The sequence below is a fragment of the Leptodactylus fuscus genome, chromosome 2 (assembly GCF_031893055.1).
Source record: "Leptodactylus fuscus isolate aLepFus1 chromosome 2, aLepFus1.hap2, whole genome shotgun sequence".
In the NCBI taxonomy this organism is placed as follows: Eukaryota; Metazoa; Chordata; class Amphibia; order Anura; family Leptodactylidae; genus Leptodactylus; species Leptodactylus fuscus.
The window spans coordinates 58,338,961-58,358,044 of record NC_134266.1 but is presented as its reverse complement, the minus strand read 5'-3'; the positions used below and the strand labels follow the sequence as shown (position 1 = coordinate 58,358,044).

Below are 19,084 nucleotides of genomic sequence, written 5' to 3'. Positions count from 1 at the left end.
ACTGGATTCCGGTTTCCTTGAAAAGTAGAGATCTAGAGCTTTCCAACGAGGGGTCGATCAACCCTGTAGCCCCAAAGGCCCCGGCGTGGCGGGTAGGTGCGCGCCGGTACTGTCTGCTCCAGTCCTGTGCGCCCAATCGAAAAACCGAGAGAAGCGTTTTAAAGCCAGAGATCCGCCCTTTCAAAATATACCAGAATTGTGCTTCTCGGACCTGATTTGGAGGAGCTGCGGCCTCCCAAAGTGGGCCTATTTCAACCCATTTGAAAGCCATTCGCGCTTTAAAGTTGCCTCTATTCCGGGACACGTAGCTCCGCCTCCTTACATCCGATCGACTGGATTCCGGTTTCCTTGAAAAGTAGAGATCTAGAGCTTTCCAACGAGGGGTCGATCAACCCTGTAGCCCCAAAGGCCCTGGCGTGGCGGGTAGGTGCGCACCGGTACTGTCTGCTCCAGTATTATGCGCCCAATCGAAAAACCGAGAGAAGCGTTTTAAAGCCAGAGATCCGCCCTTTCAAAATATACCAGAGTTGTACTTCTCGGACCTGATTTGGAGGAGCTGCGGCCTCCCAAAGTGGGCCTATTTCACCCCATTTGAAAGCCATTCGCGCTTTAAAGTTGCCTCTCTTCCGGGAGACGTAGCTCCGCCTCCTTACATCCGATCGACTGGATTCCGGTTTCCTTGAAAAGTAGAGATCTAGAGCTTTCCAACGAGGGGTCGATCAACCCTGTAGCCCCAAAGGCCCCGGCGTGGCGGGTAGGTGCGCGCCGGTACTGTCTGCTCCGGTACTATGCGCCCAATCGATAAAACCGAGAGAAGCGTTTTAAAGCCAGAGATCCGCCCTTTCAAAATATACCAGAATTGTGCTTCTCGGACCTGATTTGGAGGAGCTGCGGCCTCCCAAAGTGGGCCTATTTCACCCCATTTGAAAGCCATTCGCGCTTTAAAGTTGCCTCTCTTCCGGGAGACGTAGCTCCGCCTCCTTACATCCGATCGACTGGATTCCGGTTTCCTTAAAAAGTAGAGATCTAGAGCTTTCCAACGAGGGGTCGATCAACCCTGTAGCCCCAAAGGCCCCGGCGTGGCGGGTAGGTGCGCGCCGGTACTGTCTGCTCCGGTACTATGCACCCAATCGAAAAACCGAGAAAAGAATTTTAAAGCCAGAGATCCGCCCTTTCAAAATATACCAGAATTGTGCTTCTCGGACCTGATTTGGAGGAGCTGCGGCCTCCCAAAGTGGGCCTATTTCACCCCATTTGAAAGCCATTCGCGCTTTAAAGTTGCCTCTCTTCCGGGAGACGTAGCTCCGCCTCCTTACATCCGATCGACTGGATTCCGGTTTCCTTGAAAAGTAGAGATCTAGAGCTTTCCAACGAGTGGTCGATCAACCCTGTAGCCCCAAAGGCCCCGGCGTGGTGGGTAGGTGCGCGCCGGTACTGTCTGCTCCGGTACTGTGCGCCCAATCGAAAAACCGAGAGAAGCGTTTTAAAGCCAGAGATCCTCCCTTTCAAAATATACCAGAATTGTGTTTCTCGGACCTGATTTGGAGGAGCTGCGGCCTCCCAAAGTGGGCCTATTTCACCCCATTTGAAAGCCATTCGCGCTTTAAAGTTGCCTCTCTTCCGGGAGACGTAGCTCCGCCTACTTACATCCGATCGACTGGATTCCGGTTTCCTTGAAAAGTAGAGATCTAGAGCTTTCCAACGAGGGGTCGATCAACCCTGTAGCCCCAAAGGCCCCGGCGTGGCGGGTAGGTGCGCGCCGGTACTGTCTGCTCCGGTACTATGCACCCAATCGATAAACCGAGAGAAGCGTTTTAAATCCAGAGATCCGCCCTTTCAAAATATAACAGAATTGTGCTTCTCGGACCTGATTTGGAGGAGCTGCGGCCTCCCAAAGTGGGCCTATTTCACCCCATTTGAAAGCCATTCGCGCTTTAAAGTTGCCTCTCTTCCGGGAGACGTAGCTCCGCCTCCTTACATCCGATCGACTGGATTCCGGTTACCTTGAAAAGTAGAGATCTAGAGCTTTCCAACGAGGGGTCGAACAACCCTGTAGCCCCAAAGGCCCCGGCGTGGCGGGTAGGTGCGCGCCGGTACTGTCTGCTCCGGTACTATGCGCCCAATCGATAAAACCGAGAGAAGCGTTTTAAAGCCAGAGATCCGCCCTTTCAAAATATACCAGAATTGTGCTTCTCGGACCTGATTTGGAGGAGCTGCGGCCTCCCAAAGTGGGCCTATTTCACCCCATTTGAAAGCCATTCGCGCTTTAAAGTTGCCTCTCTTCCGGGAGACGTAGCTCCGCCTCCTTACATCCGATCGACTGGATTCCGGTTTCCTTGAAAAGTAGAGATCTAGAGCTTTCCAACGAGGGGTCGATCAACCCTGTAGCCCCAAAGGCCCCGGCGTGGCGGGTAGGTGCGCGCCGGTACTGTCTGCTCCGGTACTATGCACCCAATCGAAAAACCGAGAAAAGAATTTTAAAGCCAGAGATCCGCCCTTTCAAAATATACCAGAATTGTGCTTCTCGGACCTGATTTGGAGGAGCTGCGGCCTCCCAAAGTGGGCCTATTTCACCCCATTTGAAAGCCATTCATGCTTTAAAGTTGCCTCTCTTCCGGGAGACGTAGCTCCGCCTACTTACATCCGATCGACTGGATTCCGGTTTCCTTGAAAAGTAGAGATCTAGAGCTTTCCAACGAGGGGTCGATCAACCCTGTAGCCCCAAAGGCCCCGGCGTGGCGGGTAGGTGCGCGCCGGTACTGTCTGCTCCGGTACTATGCGCCCAATCGATAAAACCGAGAGAAGCGTTTTAAAGCCAGAGATCCGCCCTTTCAAAATATACCAGAATTGTGCTTCTCGGACCTGATTTGGAGGAGCTGCGGCCTCCCAAAGTGGGCCTATTTCACCCCATTTGAAAGCCATTCGCGCTTTAAAGTTGCCTCTCTTCCGGGAGACGTAGCTCCGCCTCCTTACATCCGATCGACTGGATTCCGGTTTCCTTGAAAAGTAGAGATCTAGAGCTTTCCAACGAGGGGTCGATCAACCCTGTAGCCCCAAAGGCCCCGGCGTGGCGGGTAGGTGCGCGCCGGTACTGTCTGCTCCGGTACTATGCGCCCAATCGAAAAACCGAGAGAAGAATTTTAAAGCCAGAGATCCGCCCTTTCAAAATATACCAGAATTGTGCTTCTCGGACCTGATTTGGAGGAGCTGCGGCCTCCCAAAGTGGGCCTATTTCACCCCATTTGAAAGCCATTCACGCTTTAAAGTTGCCTCTCTTCCGGGAGACGTAGCTCCGCCTACTTACATCCGATCGACTGGATTCCGGTTTCCTTGAAAAGTAGAGATCTAGAGCTTTCCAACGAGGGGTCGATCAACCCTGTAGCCCCAAAGGCCCCGGCGTGGCGGGTAGGTGCGCGCCGGTACTGTCTGCTCCGGTACTATGCGCCCAATCGATAAAACCGAGAGAAGCGTTTTAAAGCCAGAGATCCGCCCTTTCAAAATATACCAGAATTGTGCTTCTCGGACCTGATTTGGAGGAGCTGCGGCCTCCCAAAGTGGGCCTATTTCACCCCATTTGAAAGCCATTCGCGCTTTAAAGTTGCCTCTCTTCCGGGAGACGTAGCTCCGCCTCCTTACATCCGATCGACTGGATTCCGGTTTCCTTGAAAAGTAGAGATCTAGAGCATTCCAACGAGGGGTCGATCAACCCTGTAGCCCCAAAGGCCCCGGCGTGGCGGGTAGGTGCGCGCCGGTACTGTCTGCTCCGGTACTATGCGCCCAATCGAAAAACCGAGAGAAGAATTTTAAAGCCAGAGATCCGCCCTTTCAAAATATACCAGAATTGTGCTTCTCGGACCTGATTTGGAGGAGCTGCGGCCTCCCAAAGTGGGCCTATTTCACCCCATTTGAAAGCCATTCGCGCTTTAAAGTTGCCTCTCTTCCGGGAGACGTAGCTCCGCCTCCTTACATCCGATCGACTGGATTCCGGTTTCCTTGAAAAGTAGAGATCTAGAGCTTTCCAACGAGGGGTCGATCAACCCTGTAGCCCCAAAGGCCCCGGCGTGGTGGGTAGGTGCGCGCCGGTACTGTCTGCTCCGGTACTGTGCGCCCAATCGAAAAACCGAGAGAAGCGTTTTAAAGCCAGAGATCCTCCCTTTCAAAATATACCAGAATTGTGTTTCTCGGACCTGATTTGGAGGAGCTGCGGCCTCCCAAAGTGGGCCTATTTCACCCCATTTGAAAGCCATTCACGCTTTAAAGTTGCCTCTCTTCCGGGAGACGTAGCTCCGCCTACTTACATCCGATCGACTGGATTCCGGTTTCCTTGAAAAGTAGAGATCTAGAGCTTTCCAACGAGGGGTCGATCAACCCTGTAGCCCCAAAGGCCCCGGCGTGGCGGGTAGGTGCGCGCCGGTACTGTCTGCTCCGGTACTATGCGCCCAATCGATAAAACCGAGAGAAGCGTTTTAAAGCCAGAGATCCGCCCTTTCAAAATATACCAGAATTGTGCTTCTCGGACCTGATTTGGAGGAGCTGCGGCCTCCCAAAGTGGGCCTATTTCACCCCATTTGAAAGCCATTCGCGCTTTAAAGTTGCCTCTCTTCCGGGAGACGTAGCTCCGCCTCCTTACATCCGATCGACTGGATTCCGGTTTCCTTGAAAAGTAGAGATCTAGAGCTTTCCAACGAGGGGTCGATCAACCCTGTAGCCCCAAAGGCCCCGGCGTGGCGGGTAGGTGCGCGCCGGTACTGTCTGCTCCGGTACTATGCGCCCAATCGAAAAACCGAGAGAAGAATTTTAAAGCCAGAGATCCGCCCTTTCAAAATATACCAGAATTGTGCTTCTCGGACCTGATTTGGAGGAGCTGCGGCCTCCCAAAGTGGGCCTATTTCACCCCATTTGAAAGCCATTCGCGCTTTAAAGTTGCCTCTCTTCCGGGAGACGTAGCTCCGCCTCCTTACATCCGATCGACTGGATTCCGGTTTCCTTGAAAAGTAGAGATCTAGAGCTTTCCAACGAGGGGTCGATCAACCCTGTAGCCCCAAAGGCCCCGGCGTGGTGGGTAGGTGCGCGCCGGTACTGTCTGCTCCGGTACTGTGCGCCCAATCGAAAAACCGAGAGAAGCGTTTTAAAGCCAGAGATCCTCCCTTTCAAAATATACCAGAATTGTGTTTCTCGGACCTGATTTGGAGGAGCTGCGGCCTCCCAAAGTGGGCCTATTTCACCCCATTTGAAAGCCATTCACGCTTTAAAGTTGCCTCTCTTCCGGGAGACGTAGCTCCGCCTCCTTACATCCGATCGACTGGATTCCGGTTTCCTTGAAAAGTAGAGATCTAGAGCATTCCAACGAGGGGTCGATCAACCCTGTAGCCCCAAAGGCCCCGGCGTGGCGGGTAGGTGCGCGCCGGTACTGTCTGCTCCGGTACTATGCGCCCAATCGAAAAACCGAGAGAAGAATTTTAAAGCCAGAGATCCGCCCTTTCAAAATATACCAGAATTGTGCTTCTCGGACCTGATTTGGAGGAGCTGCGGCCTCCCAAAGTGGGCCTATTTCACCCCATTTGAAAGCCATTCGCGCTTTAAAGTTGCCTCTCTTCCGGGAGACGTAGCTCCGCCTCCTTACATCCGATCGACTGGATTCCGGTTTCCTTGAAAAGTAGAGATCTAGAGCTTTCCAACGAGGGGTCGATCAACCCTGTAGCCCCAAAGGCCCCGGCGTGGTGGGTAGGTGCGCGCCGGTACTGTCTGCTCCGGTACTGTGCGCCCAATCGAAAAACCGAGAGAAGCGTTTTAAAGCCAGAGATCCTCCCTTTCAAAATATACCAGAATTGTGTTTCTCGGACCTGATTTGGAGGAGCTGCGGCCTCCCAAAGTGGGCCTATTTCACCCCATTTGAAAGCCATTCACGCTTTAAAGTTGCCTCTTTTCCGGGAGACGTAGCTCCGCCTACTTACATCCGATCGACTGGATTCCGGTTTCCTTGAAAAGTAGAGATCTAGAGCTTTCCAACGAGGGGTCGATCAACCCTGTAGCCCCAAAGGCCCCGGCGTGGCGGGTAGGTGCGCGCCGGTACTGTCTGCTCCGGTACTATGCACCCAATCGAAAAACCGAGAGAAGCGTTTTAAAGCTAGAGATCCGCCCTTTCAAAATATACCAGAATTGTGCTTCTCGGACCTGATTTGGAGGAGCTGCGGCCTCCCAAAGTGGGCCTATTTCACCCCATTTGAAAGCCATTCGCGCTTTAAAGTTGCCTCTCTTCCGGGAGACGTAGCTCCGCCTCCTTACATCCGATCGACTGGATTCCGGTTTCCTTGAAAAGTAGAGATCTAGAGCTTTCCAACGAGGGGTCGATCAACCCTGTAGCCCCAAAGGCCCCGGCGTGGCGGGTAGGTGCGCGCCGGTACTGTCTGCTCCGGTACTATGCGCCCAATCGAAAAACCGAGAGAAGCGTTTTAATGCCAGAGATCCGCCCTTTCAAAAAATACCAGAATTGTGCTTCTCGGACCTGATTTGGAGGAGCTGCGGCCTCCCAAAGTGGGCCTATTTCACCCCATTTGAAAGCCATTCGCGCTTTAAAGTTGCCTCTATTCCGGGAGACGTAGCTCCGCCTCCTTACATCCGATCGACTGGATTCCGGTTTCCTTGAAAAGTAGAGATCTAGAGCTTTCCAACGAGGGGTCGATCAACCCTGTAGCCCCAAAGGCCCCGGCGTGGCGGGTAGGTGCGCGCCGGTACTGTCTGCTCCGGTACTATGCGCCCAATCGATAAAACCGAGAGAAGCGTTTTAAAGCCAGAGACCTGCCCTTTCAAAATATACCAGAATTGTGCTTCTCGGACCTGATTTGGAGGAGCTGCGGCCTCCCAAAGTGGGCCTATTTCACCCCATTTGAAAGCCATTCGCGCTTTAAAGTTGCCTCTCTTCCGGGGGTTGTAGCTCCGCCTCCTTACATCCGATCGACTGGATTCCGGTTTCCTTGAAAAGTAGAGATCTAGAGCTTTCCAACGAGGGGTCGATCAACCCTGTAGCCCCAAAGGCCCCGGCGTGGCGGGTAGGTGCGCGCCGGTACTGTCTGCTCCGGTACTATGCGCCCAATCGAAAAACCGAGAGAAGACTTTTAAAGCCAGAGATCCGCCCTTTCAAAATATACCAGAATTGTGCTTCTCGGACCTGATTTGGAGGAGCTGCAGCCTCCCAAAGTGGGCCTATTTCACCCCATTTGAAAGCCATTCACGCTTTAAAGTTGCCTCTCTTCCGGGAGACGTAGCTCCGCCTACTTACATCCGATCGACTGGATTCCGGTTTCCTTGAAAAGTAGAGATCTAGAGCTTTCCAACGAGGGGTCGATCAACCCTGTAGCCCCAAAGGCCCCGGCGTGGCGGGTAGGTGCGCGCCGGTACTGTCTGCTCCGGTACTATGCGCCCAATCGATAAAACCGAGAGAAGCGTTTTAAAGCCAGAGATCCGCCCTTTCAAAATATACCAGAATTGTGCTTCTCGGACCTGATTTGGAGGAGCTGCGGCCTCCCAAAGTGGGCCTATTTCACCCCATTTGAAAGCCATTCGCGCTTTAAAGTTGCCTCTCTTCCGGGAGACGTAGCTCCGCCTCCTTACATCCGATCGACTGGATTCCGGTTTCCTTGAAAAGTAGAGATCTAGAGCTTTCCAACGAGGGGTCGATCAACCCTGTAGCCCCAAAGGCCCCGGCGTGGTGGGTAGGTGCGCGCCGGTACTGTCTGCTCCGGTACTGTGCGCCCAATCGAAAAACCGAGAGAAGCGTTTTAAAGCCAGAGATCCTCCCTTTCAAAATATACCAGAATTGTGTTTCTCGGACCTGATTTGGAGGAGCTGCGGCCTCCCAAAGTGGGCCTATTTCACCCCATTTGAAAGCCATTCACGCTTTAAAGTTGCCTCTCTTCCGGGAGACGTAGCTCCGCCTCCTTACATCCGATCGACTGGATTCCGGTTTCCTTGAAAAGTAGAGATCTAGAGCTTTCCAACGAGGGGTCGATCAACCCTGTAGCCCCAAAGGCCCCGGCGTGGTGGGTAGGTGCGCGCCGGTACTGTCTGCTCCGGTACTGTGCGCCCAATCGAAAAACCGAGAGAAGCGTTTTAAAGCCAGAGATCCTCCCTTTCAAAATATACCAGAATTGTGTTTCTCGGACCTGATTTGGAGGAGCTGCGGCCTCCCAAAGTGGGCCTATTTCACCCCATTTGAAAGCCATTCACGCTTTAAAGTTGCCTCTCTTCCGGGAGACGTAGCTCCGCCTCCTTACATCCGATCGACTGGATTCCGGTTTCCTTGAAAAGTAGAGATCTAGAGCTTTCCAACGAGGGGTCGATCAACCCTGTAGCCCCAAAGGCCCCGGCGTGGCGGGTAGGTGCGCGCCGGTACTGTCTGCTCCGGTACTATGCGCCCAATCGAAAAACCGAGAGAAGCGTTTTAATGCCAGAGATCCGCCCTTTCAAAAAATACCAGAATTGTGCTTCTCGGACCTGATTTGGAGGAGCTGCGGCCTCCCAAAGTGGGCCTATTTCACCCCATTTGAAAGCCATTCGCGCTTTAAAGTTGCCTCTATTCCGGGAGACGTAGCTCCGCCTCCTTACATCCGATCGACTGGATTCCGGTTTCCTTGAAAAGTAGAGATCTAGAGCTTTCCAACGAGGGGTCGATCAACCCTGTAGCCCCAAAGGCCCCGGCGTGGCGGGTAGGTGCGCGCCGGTACTGTCTGCTCCGGTACTATGCGCCCAATCGATAAAACCGAGAGAAGCGTTTTAAAGCCAGAGACCTGCCCTTTCAAAATATACCAGAATTGTGCTTCTCGGACCTGATTTGGAGGAGCTGCGGCCTCCCAAAGTGGGCCTATTTCACCCCATTTGAAAGCCATTCGCGCTTTAAAGTTGCCTCTCTTCCGGGGGTTGTAGCTCCGCCTCCTTACATCCGATCGACTGGATTCCGGTTTCCTTGAAAAGTAGAGATCTAGAGCTTTCCAACGAGGGGTCGATCAGCCCTGTAGCCCCAAAGGCCCCGGCGTGGCGGGTAGGTGCGCGCCGGTACTGTCTGCTCCGGTACTATGCGCCCAATCGAAAAACCGAGAGAAGACTTTTAAAGCCAGAGATCCGCCCTTTCAAAATATACCAGAATTGTGCTTCTCGGACCTGATTTGGAGGAGCTGCGGCCTCCCAAAGTGGGCCTATTTCACCCCATTTGAAAGCCATTCGCGCTTTAAAGTTGCCTCTCTTCCGGGGGTTGTAGCTCTGCCTCCTTACATCCGATCGACTGGATTCCGGTTTCCTTGAAAAGCAGAGATCTAGAGCTTTCCAACGAGGGGTCGATCAACCCTGTAGCCCCAAAGGCCTTGGCGTGGCGGGTAGGTGCGCGCCGGTACTGTCTGCTCCGGTACTGTGCGCCCAATCGAAAAACCGAGTGAAGAGTTTTAAAGCCAGAGATCCGCCCTTTCAAAACATACCAGAATTGTGCTTCTCGGACCTGATTTGGAGGAGATGCGGCCTCCCAAAGTGGGCATATTTCACCCCATTTGAAAGCCATTCGCGCTTTAAAGTTGCCTCTCTTCCGGGAGACGTAGCTCCGCCTCTTTACATCCGATCGACTGGATTCCGGTTTCCTTGAAAAGCAGAGATCTAGAGCTTTCCAACGAGGGGTCGATCAACCCTGTAGCCCCAAAGGCCCCGGCGTGGCGGGTAGGTGCGCGCCGGTACTGTCTGCTCCGGTACTGTGCGCCCAATCGAAAAACCGAGTGAAGAGTTTTAAAGCCAGAGATCCGCCCTTTCAAAATATACCAGAATTGTGCTTCTCGGACCTGATTTGGAGGAGCTGCGGCCTCCCAAAGTGGGCCTATTTCACCCCATTTGAAAGCCATTCGCGCTTTAAAGTTGCCTCTCTTCCGGGAGACGTAGCTCCGCCTACTTACATCCGATCGACTGGATTCCGGTTTCCTTGAAAAGTAGAGATCTAGAGCTTTCCAACGAGGGTCGATCAACCCTGTAGCCCCAAAGGCCCCGGCATGGCGGGTAGGTGCGCGCCGGTACTGTCTGCTCCGGTACTATGCGCCCAATCAAAAAACCGAGAGAAGCGTTTTAAAGCCAGAGATCCGCCCTTTCAAAATATACCAGAATTGTGCTTCTCGGACCTGATTTGGAGGAGCTGCGGCCTCCCAAAGTGGGCCTATTTCACCCCATTTGAAAGCCATTCGCGCTTTAAAGTTGCCTCTCTTCCGGGAGACGTAGCTCCGCCTCCATACATCCGATCGACTGGATTCCGGTTTCCTTGAAAAGTAGAGATCTAGAGCTTTCCAACGAGGGGTCGATCAACCCTGTAGCCCCAAAGGCCCTGGCGTGGCGGGTAGGTGCGCGCCGGTACTGTCTGCTCCGGTACTATGCACCCAATCGAAAAACCGAGAGAAGAGTTTTAAAGCCAGAGATCCGCCCTTTCAAAATATACCAGAATTGTGCTTCTCGGACCTGATTTGGAGGAGCTGCGGCCTCCCAAAGTGGGCCTATTTCACCCCATTTGAAAGCCATTCGCGCTTTAAAGTTGCCTCTCGTCCGGGAGACGTAGCTCCGCCTCCTTACATCCGATCGACTGGATTCCGGTTTCCTTGAAAAGTAGAGATCTAGAGCTTTCCAACGAGGGGTCGATCAACCCTGTAGCCCCAAAGGCCCCGGCGTGGCGGGTAGGTGCGCGCCGGTACTGTCTGCTCCAGTCCTATGCGCCCAATCGAAAAACCGAGAGAAGCGTTTTAAAGCCAGAGATCCGCCCTTTCAAAATATACCAGAATTGTGCTTCTCGGACCTGATTTGGAGGAGCTGCGGCCTCCCAAAGTGGGCCTATTTCAACCCATTTGAAAGCCATTCGCGCTTTAAAGTTGCCTCTCTTCCGGGACACGTAGCTCCGCCTCCTTACATCCGATCGACTGGATTCCGGTTTCCTTGAAAAGTAGAGATCTAGAGCTTTCCAACGAGGGGTCGATCAACCCTGTAGCCCCAAAGGCCCTGGCGTGGCGGGTAGGTGCGCACCGGTACTGTCTGCTCCAGTATTATGCGCCCAATCGAAAAACCGAGAGAAGCGTTTTAAAGCCAGAGATCCGCCCTTTCAAAATATACCAGAGTTGTACTTCTCGGACCTGATTTGGAGGAGCTGCGGCCTCCCAAAGTGGGCCTATTTCACCCCATTTGAAAGCCATTCGCGCTTTAAAGTTGCCTCTCTTCCGGGAGACGTAGCTCCGCCTCCTTACATCCGATCGACTGGATTCCGGTTTCCTTGAAAAGTAGAGATCTAGAGCTTTCCAACGAGGGGTCGATCAACCCTGTAGCCCCAAAGGCCCCGGCGTGGTGGGTAGGTGCGCGCCGGTACTGTCTGCTGCAGTCCTATGCGCCCAATCGAAAAACCGAGAGAAGCGTTTTAAAGCCAGAGATCCGCCCTTTCAAAATATACCAGAATTGTGCTTCTCGGACCTGATTTGGAGGAGCTGCGGCCTCCCAAAGTGGGCCTATTTCACCCCATTTGAAAGCCATTCGCGCTTTAAAGTTGCCTCTCTTCCGGGACACGTAGCTCCGCCTCCTTACTTCCGATCGACTGGATTCCGGTTTCCTTGAAAAGTAGAGATCTAGAGCTTTCCAACGAGGGGTCGATCAACCCTGTAGCCCCAAAGGCCCTGGCGTGGCGGGTAGGTGCGCGCCGGTACTGTCTGCTCCGGTATTATGCGCCCAATCGAAAAACCGAGAGAAGCGTTTTAATGCCAGAGATCCGCCCTTTCAAAATATACCAGAGTTGTACTTCTCGGACCTGATTTGGAGGAGCTGCGGCCTCCCAAAGTGGGCCTATTTCACCCCATTTGAAAGCCATTCGCGCTTTAAAGTTGCCTCTCTTCCGGGAGACGTAGCTCCGCCTCCTTACATCCGATCGACTGGATTCCGGTTTCCTTGAAAAGTAGAGATCTAGAGCTTTCCAACGAGGGGTCAATCAACCCTGTAGCCCCAAAGGCCCCGGCGTGGCGGGTAGGTGCGCGCCGGTACTGTCTGCTCCGGTACTATGCGCCCAATCGAAAAACCGAGAGAAGCGTTTTAAAGCCAGAGATCCGCCCTTTCAAAATATACCAGAATTGTGCTTCTCGGACCTGATTTGGAGGAGCTGCGGCCTCCCAAAGTGGGCATATTTCACCCCATTTGAAAGCCATTCGCGCTTTAAAGTTGCCTCTCTTCCGGGAGACGTAGCTCCGCCTCCTTACATCCGATCGACTGGATTCCGGTTTCCTTGAAAAGTAGAGATCTAGAGCTTTCCAACGAGGGGTCGATCAACCCTGTAGCCCCAAAGGCCCTCGCGTGGCGGGTAGGTGCGCGCCGGTACTGTCTGCTCCGGTACTATGCACCCAATCGAAAAACCGAGAGAAGAGTTTTAAAGCCAGAGATCCGCCCTTTCAAAATATACCAGAATTGTGCTTCTCGGACCTTATTTGGAGGAGCTGCGGCCTCCCAAATTGGGCCTATTTCACCCCATTTGAAAGCCATTCGCGCTTTAAAGTTGCCTCTCTTCCGGGAGACGTAGCTCCGCCTCCTTACATCCGATCGACTGGATTCCGGTTTCCTTAAAAAGTAGAGATCTAGAGCTTTCCAACGAGGGGTCGATCAACCCTGTAGCCCCAAAGGCCCCGGCGTGGCGGGTAGGTGCGCGCCGGTACTGTCTGCTCCAGTACTATGCGCCCAATCGAAAAACCGAGAGAAGCGTTTTAAAGCCAGAGATCCGCCCTTTCAAAATGTACCAGAATTGTGCTTCTCGGACCTGATTTGGAGGAGCTGCGGCCTCCCAAAGTGGGCCTATTTCACCCCATTTGAAAGCCATTCGCGCTTTAAAGTTGCCTCTCTTCCGGGAGACGTAGCTCCGCCTACTTACATCCAATCGACTGGATTCCGGTTTCCTTGAAAAGTAGAGATCTAGAGCTTTCCAACGAGGGGTCGATCAACCCAGTAGCCCGAAAGGCCCTGGCGTGGCGGGTAGGTGTGCGCCGGTACTGTCTGCTCCGGTACTATGCGCCCAATCGAAAAACCGAGAGAAGCTTTTTAAAGACAGAGATCTGCCCTTTCAAAATATACCAGAATTGTGCTTCTCGGACCTAATTTGGAGGAGCTGCGGCCTCCCAAAGTGGGTCTATTTCACGCCATTTGAAAGCCATTCGCGCTTTAAAGTTGCCTCTCTTCCGGGAGACGTAGCTCCGCCTCCTTACATCCGATCGACTGGATTCCGGTTTCCTTGAAAAGTAGAGATCTAGAGCTTTCCAACGAGGGGTCGATCAACTCTGTAGCCCCAAAGGCCCCGGTGTGGCGGGTAGGTGCGCGCCGATACTGTCTGCTCCGTTACTATGCGCCCAATCGAAAAAGCGAGAGAAGCGTTTTAAAGCCAGAGATCCGCCCTTTCAAAATATACCAGAATTGTGCTTCTCGGACCTGATTTGGAGGAGCTGCGGCCTCCCAAAGTGGGCCTATTTCACCCCATTTGAAAGCCATTCGCGCTTTAAAGTTGCCTCTCTTCCGGGAGACGTAGCTCTGCCTCTTTACATCCGATCGACTGGATTCTGGTTTCCTTGAAAAGTAGAGATCTAGAGCTTTCCAACGAGGGGTCGATCAACCCTGTAGCCCCAAAGGCCCTGGCGTGGCGGGTAGGTGCGCGCCGTTACTGTCTGCTCCGGTTACTATGCGCCCAATCGAAAAACCGAGAGAAGCTTTTTAAAGCCAGAGATCCGCCCTTTCAAAATATACCAGAATTGTGCTTCTCGGACCTGATTTGGAGGAGCTGCGGCCCCTCCAAAGTGGGCCTATTTCACCCCATTTGAAAGCCATTCGCGCTTTAAAGTTGCCTCTCTTCCGGGAGACGTAGCTCCGCCTCTTTACATCCGATCGACTGGATTCTGGTTTCCTTGAAAAGTAGAGATCTAGAGCTTTTCAACCAGGGGTCGATCAACCCTGTAGCCCCAAATGCCCTGGCGTGGCGGATAGGTGCGAGCCGGTACTGTCTGCTCCGGTACTATGCGCCCAATCGAAAAACCGAGAGAAGCGTTTTAAAGCCAGAGATCCGCCCTTTTCAAAATATACCAGAATTGTGCTTCTCGGACCTGATTTGGAGGAGCTGCGGCCTCCCAAAGTGGGCCTATTTCACCCCATTTGAAAGCCATTCGCGCTTTAAAGTTGCCTCTCTTCCGGGAGACGTAGCTCCGCCTACTTACATCCGATCGACTGGATTCCGGTTTCCTTGAAAAGTAGAGATCTAGAGCTTTCCAACGAGGGGTCGATCAACCCTGTAGCCCCAAAGGCCCCGGCGTGGCGGGTAGGTGCGCGCCGGTACTGTCTGCTCCGGTACTATGCGCCCAATCGATAAAACCGAGAGAAGCGTTTTAAAGCCAGAGATCCGCCCTTTCAAAATATACCAGAATTGTGCTTCTCGGACCTGATTTGGAGGAGCTGCGGCCTCCCAAAGTGGGCCTATTTCACCCCATTTGAAAGCCATTCGCGCTTTAAAGTTGCCTCTCTTCCGGGAGACGTAGCTCCGCCTCCTTACATCCGATCGACTGGATTCCGGTTTCCTTGAAAAGTAGAGATCTAGAGCATTCCAACGAGGGGTCGATCAACCCTGTAGCCCCAAAGGCCCCGGCGTGGCGGGTAGGTGCGCGCCGGTACTGTCTGCTCCGGTACTATGCGCCCAATCGAAAAACCGAGAGAAGAATTTTAAAGCCAGAGATCCGCCCTTTCAAAATATACCAGAATTGTGCTTCTCGGACCTGATTTGGAGGAGCTGCGGCCTCCCAAAGTGGGCCTATTTCACCCCATTTGAAAGCCATTCGCGCTTTAAAGTTGCCTCTCTTCCGGAGACGTAGCTCCGCCTCCTTACATCCGATCGACTGGATTCCGGTTTCCTTGAAAAGTAGAGATCTAGAGCTTTCCAACGAGGGGTCGATCAACCCTGTAGCCCCAAAGGCCCCGGCGTGGTGGGTAGGTGCGCGCCGGTACTGTCTGCTCCGGTACTGTGCGCCCAATCGAAAAACCGAGAGAAGCGTTTTAAAGCCAGAGATCCTCCCTTTCAAAATATACCAGAATTGTGTTTCTCGGACCTGATTTGGATGAGCTGCGGCCCTCCCAAAGTGGGCCTATTTCACCCCATTTGAAAGCCATTCACGCTTTAAAGTTGCCTCTCTTCCGGGAGACGTAGCTCCGCCTCCTTACATCCGATCGACTGGATTCCGGTTTCCTTGAAAAGTAGAGATCTAGAGCTTTCCAACGAGGGGTCGATCAACCCTGTAGCCCCAAAGGCCCCGGCGTGGTGGGTAGGTGCGCGCCGGTACTGTCTGCTCCGGTACTGTGCGCACCAATCGAAAAACCGAGAGAAGCGTTTTAAAGCCAGAGATCCTCCCCTTTCAAAATATACCAGAATTGTGTTTCTCGACCTGATTTGGAGGAGCTGCGGCCTCCCAAAGTGGGCCTATTTCACCCCATTTGAAAGCCATTCACGCTTTAAAGTTGCCTCTTTTCCGGGAGACGTAGCTCCGCCTACTTACATCCGATCGACTGGATTCCGGTTTCCTTGAAAAGTAGAGATCTAGAGCTTTCCAACGAGGGGTCGATCAACCCTGTAGCCCCAAAGGCCCCGGCGTGGCGGGTAGTGTGCGCGCCGGTACTGTCTGCTCCGGTACTATGCACCCAATCGAAAAACCGAGAGAAGCGTTTTAAAGCTAGAGATCCGCCCTTTCAAAATATACCAGAATTGTGCTTCTCGGACCTGATTTGGAGGAGCTGCGGCCTCCCAAAGTGGCCTATTTCACCCCATTTGAAAGCCATTCGCGCTTTAAAGTTGCCTCTCTTCCGGGAGACGTAGCTCCGCCTCCTTACATCCGATCGACTGGATTCCGGTTTCCTTGAAAAGTAGAGATCTAGAGCTTTCCAACGAGGGGTCGATCAACCCTGTAGCCCCAAAGGCCCCGGCGTGGCGGGTAGGTGCGCGCCGGTACTGTCTGCTCCGGTACTATGCGCCCAATCGAAAAACCGAGAGAAGCGTTTTAATGCCAGAGATCCGCCCTTTCAAAAAATACCAGAATTGTGCTTCTCGGACCTGATTTGGAGGAGCTGCGGCCTCCCAAAGTGGGCCTATTTCACCCCATTTGAAAGCCATTCGCGCTTTAAAGTTGCCTCTATTCCGGGAGACGTAGCTCGCCTCCTTACATCCGATCGACTGGATTCCGGTTTCCTTGAAAAGTAGAGATCTAGAGCTTTCCAACGAGGGGTCGATCAACCCTGTAGCCCCAAAGGCCCCGGCGTGGCGGGTAGGTGCGCGCCGGTACTGTCTGCTCCGGTACTATGCGCCCAATCGATAAAACCGAGAGAAGCGTTTTAAAGCCAGAGACCTGCCCTTTCAAAATATACCAGAATTGTGCTTCTCGGACCTGATTTGGAGGAGCTGCGGCCTCCCAAAGTGGGCCTATTTCACCCCATTTGAAAGCCATTCGCGCTTTAAAGTTGCCTCTCTTCCGGGGGTTGTAGCTCCGCCTCCTTACATCCGATCGACTGGATTCCGGTTTCCTTGAAAAGTAGAGATCTAGAGCTTTCCAACGAGGGGTCGATCAACCCTGTAGCCCCAAAGGCCCCGGCGTGGCGGGTAGGTGCGCGCCGGTACTGTCTGCTCCGGTACTATGCGCCCAATCGAAAAACCGAGAGAAGACTTTTTAAAGCCAGAGATCCGCCCTTTCAAAATATACCAGAATTGTGCTTCTCGGACCTGATTTGGAGGAGCTGCAGCCTCCCAAAGTGGGCCTATTTCACCCCATTTGAAAGCCATTCACGCTTTAAAGTTGCCTCTCTTCCGGGAGACGTAGCTCCGCCTACTTACATCCGATCGACTGGATTCCGGTTTCCTTGAAAAGTAGAGATCTAGAGCTTTCCAACGAGGGGTCGATCAACCCTGTAGCCCCAAAGGCCCCGGCGTGGCGGGTAGGTGCGCGCCGGTACTGTCTGCTCCGGTACTATGCGCCCCAATCGATAAAACCGAGAGAAGCGTTTTAAAGCCAGAGATCCGCCCTTTTAAAATATACCAGAATTGTGCTTCTCGGACCTGATTTGGAGGAGCTGCGGCCTCCCAAAGTGGGCCTATTTCACCCCATTTGAAAGCCATTCGCGCTTTAAAGTTGCCTCTCTTCCGGGAGACGTAGCTCCGCCTCCTTACATCCGATCGACTGGATTCCGGTTTCCTTGAAAAGTAGAGATCTAGAGCTTTCCAACGAGGGGTCGATCAACCCTGTAGCCCCAAAGGCCCCGGCGTGGTGGGTAGGTGCGCGCCGGTACTGTCTGCTCCGGTACTGTGCGCCCAATCGAAAAACCGAGAGAAGCGTTTTAAAGCCAGAGATCCTCCCTTTCAAAATATACCAGAATTGTGTTTCTCGGACCTGATTTGGAGGAGCTGCGGCCTCCAAAGTGGGCCTATTTCACCCCATTTGAAAGCCATTCACGCTTTAAAGTTGCCTCTCTTCCGGGAGACGTAGCTCCGCCTCCTTACATCCGATCGACTGGATTCCGGTTTCCTTGAAAAGTAGAGATCTAGAGCTTTCCAACGAGGGGTCGATCAACCCTGTAGCCCCAAAGGCCCCGGCGTGGTGGGTAGGTGCGCGCCGGTACTGTCTGCTCCGGTACTGTGCGCCCAATCGAAAAAACCGAGAGAAGCGTTTTAAAGCCAGAGATCCTCCCTTTCAAAATATACCAGAATTGTGTTTCTCGGACCTGATTTGGAGGAGCTGCGGCCTCCCAAAGTGGGCCTATTTCACCCCATTTGAAAGCCATTCACGCTTTAAAGTTGCCTCTCTTCCGGGAGACGTAGCTCCGCCTCCTTACATCCGATCGACTGGATTCCGGTTTCCTTGAAAAGTAGAGATCTAGAGCTTTCCAACGAGGGGTCGATCAACCCTGTAGCCCCAAAGGCCCCGCGTGGCGGGTAGGTGCGCGCCGGTACTGTCTGCTCCGGTACTATGCGCCCAATCGAAAAAACCGAGAGAAGCGTTTTAATGCCAGAGATCCGCCCCTTTCAAAAAATACCAGAATTGTGCTTCTCGGACCTGATTTGGAGGAGCTGCGGCCTCCCCAAAGTGGGCCTATTTCACCCCATTTGAAAGCCATTCGCGCTTTAAAGTTGCCTCTATTCCGGGAGACGTAGCTCCGCCTCCTTACATCCGATCGACTGGATTCCGGTTTCCTTGAAAAGTAGAGATCTAGAGCTTTCCAACGAGGGGTCGATCAACCCTGTAGCCCCAAAGGCCCCGGCGTGGCGGGTAGGTGCGCGCCGGTACTGTCTGCTCCGGTACTATGCGCCCAATCGATAAAACCGAGAGAAGCGTTTTAAAGCCAGAGACCTGCCCTTTCAAAATATACCAGAATTGTGCTTCTCGGACCTGATTTGGAGGAGCTGCGGCCTCCCAAAGTGGGCCTATTTCACCCCATTTGAAAGCCATTCGCGCTTTAAAGTTGCCTCTCTTCCGGGGGTTGTAGCTCCGCCTCCTTACATCCGATCGACTGGATTCCGGTTTCCTTGAAAAGTAGAGATCTACAGCTTTCCAACGAGGGGTCGATCAGCCCTGTAGCCCAAAGGCCCCGGCGTGGCGGGTAGGTGCGCGCCGGTACTGTCTGCTCCGGTACTATGCGCCCAATCGAAAAACCGAGAGAAGACTTTTAAAGCCAGAGATCCGCCCTTTCAAAATATACCAGAATTGTGCTTCTCGGACCTGATTTGGAGGAGCTGCGGCCTCCCAAAGTGGGCCTATTTCACCCCATTTGAAAGCCATTCGCGCTTTAAAGTTGCCTCTCTTCCGGGGGTTGTAGCTCTGCCTCCTTACATCCGATCGACTGGATTCCGGTTTCCTGAAAAGCAGAGATCTAGAGCTTTCCAACGAGGGGTCGATCAACCCTGTAGCCCCAAAGGCCTTGGCGTGGCGGGTAGGTGCGCGCCGGTACTGTCTGCTCCGGTACTGTGCGCCCAATCGAAAAACCGAGTGAAGAGTTTTAAAGCAGAGATCCGCCCTTTCAAAACATACCAGAATTGTGA

The 19,084-nt window shown here is 53.3% G+C and overlaps 1 protein-coding gene across 1 annotated transcript in view; it reads right to left on the bottom strand.

The window, feature by feature from the left end:
- Positions 1-19,084, bottom strand: part of KIAA0753 (KIAA0753 ortholog) — a 44,004-nt gene that overhangs the window by 18,531 nt on the left and 6,389 nt on the right. The gene's annotated exons all lie outside the window — the stretch shown is intronic.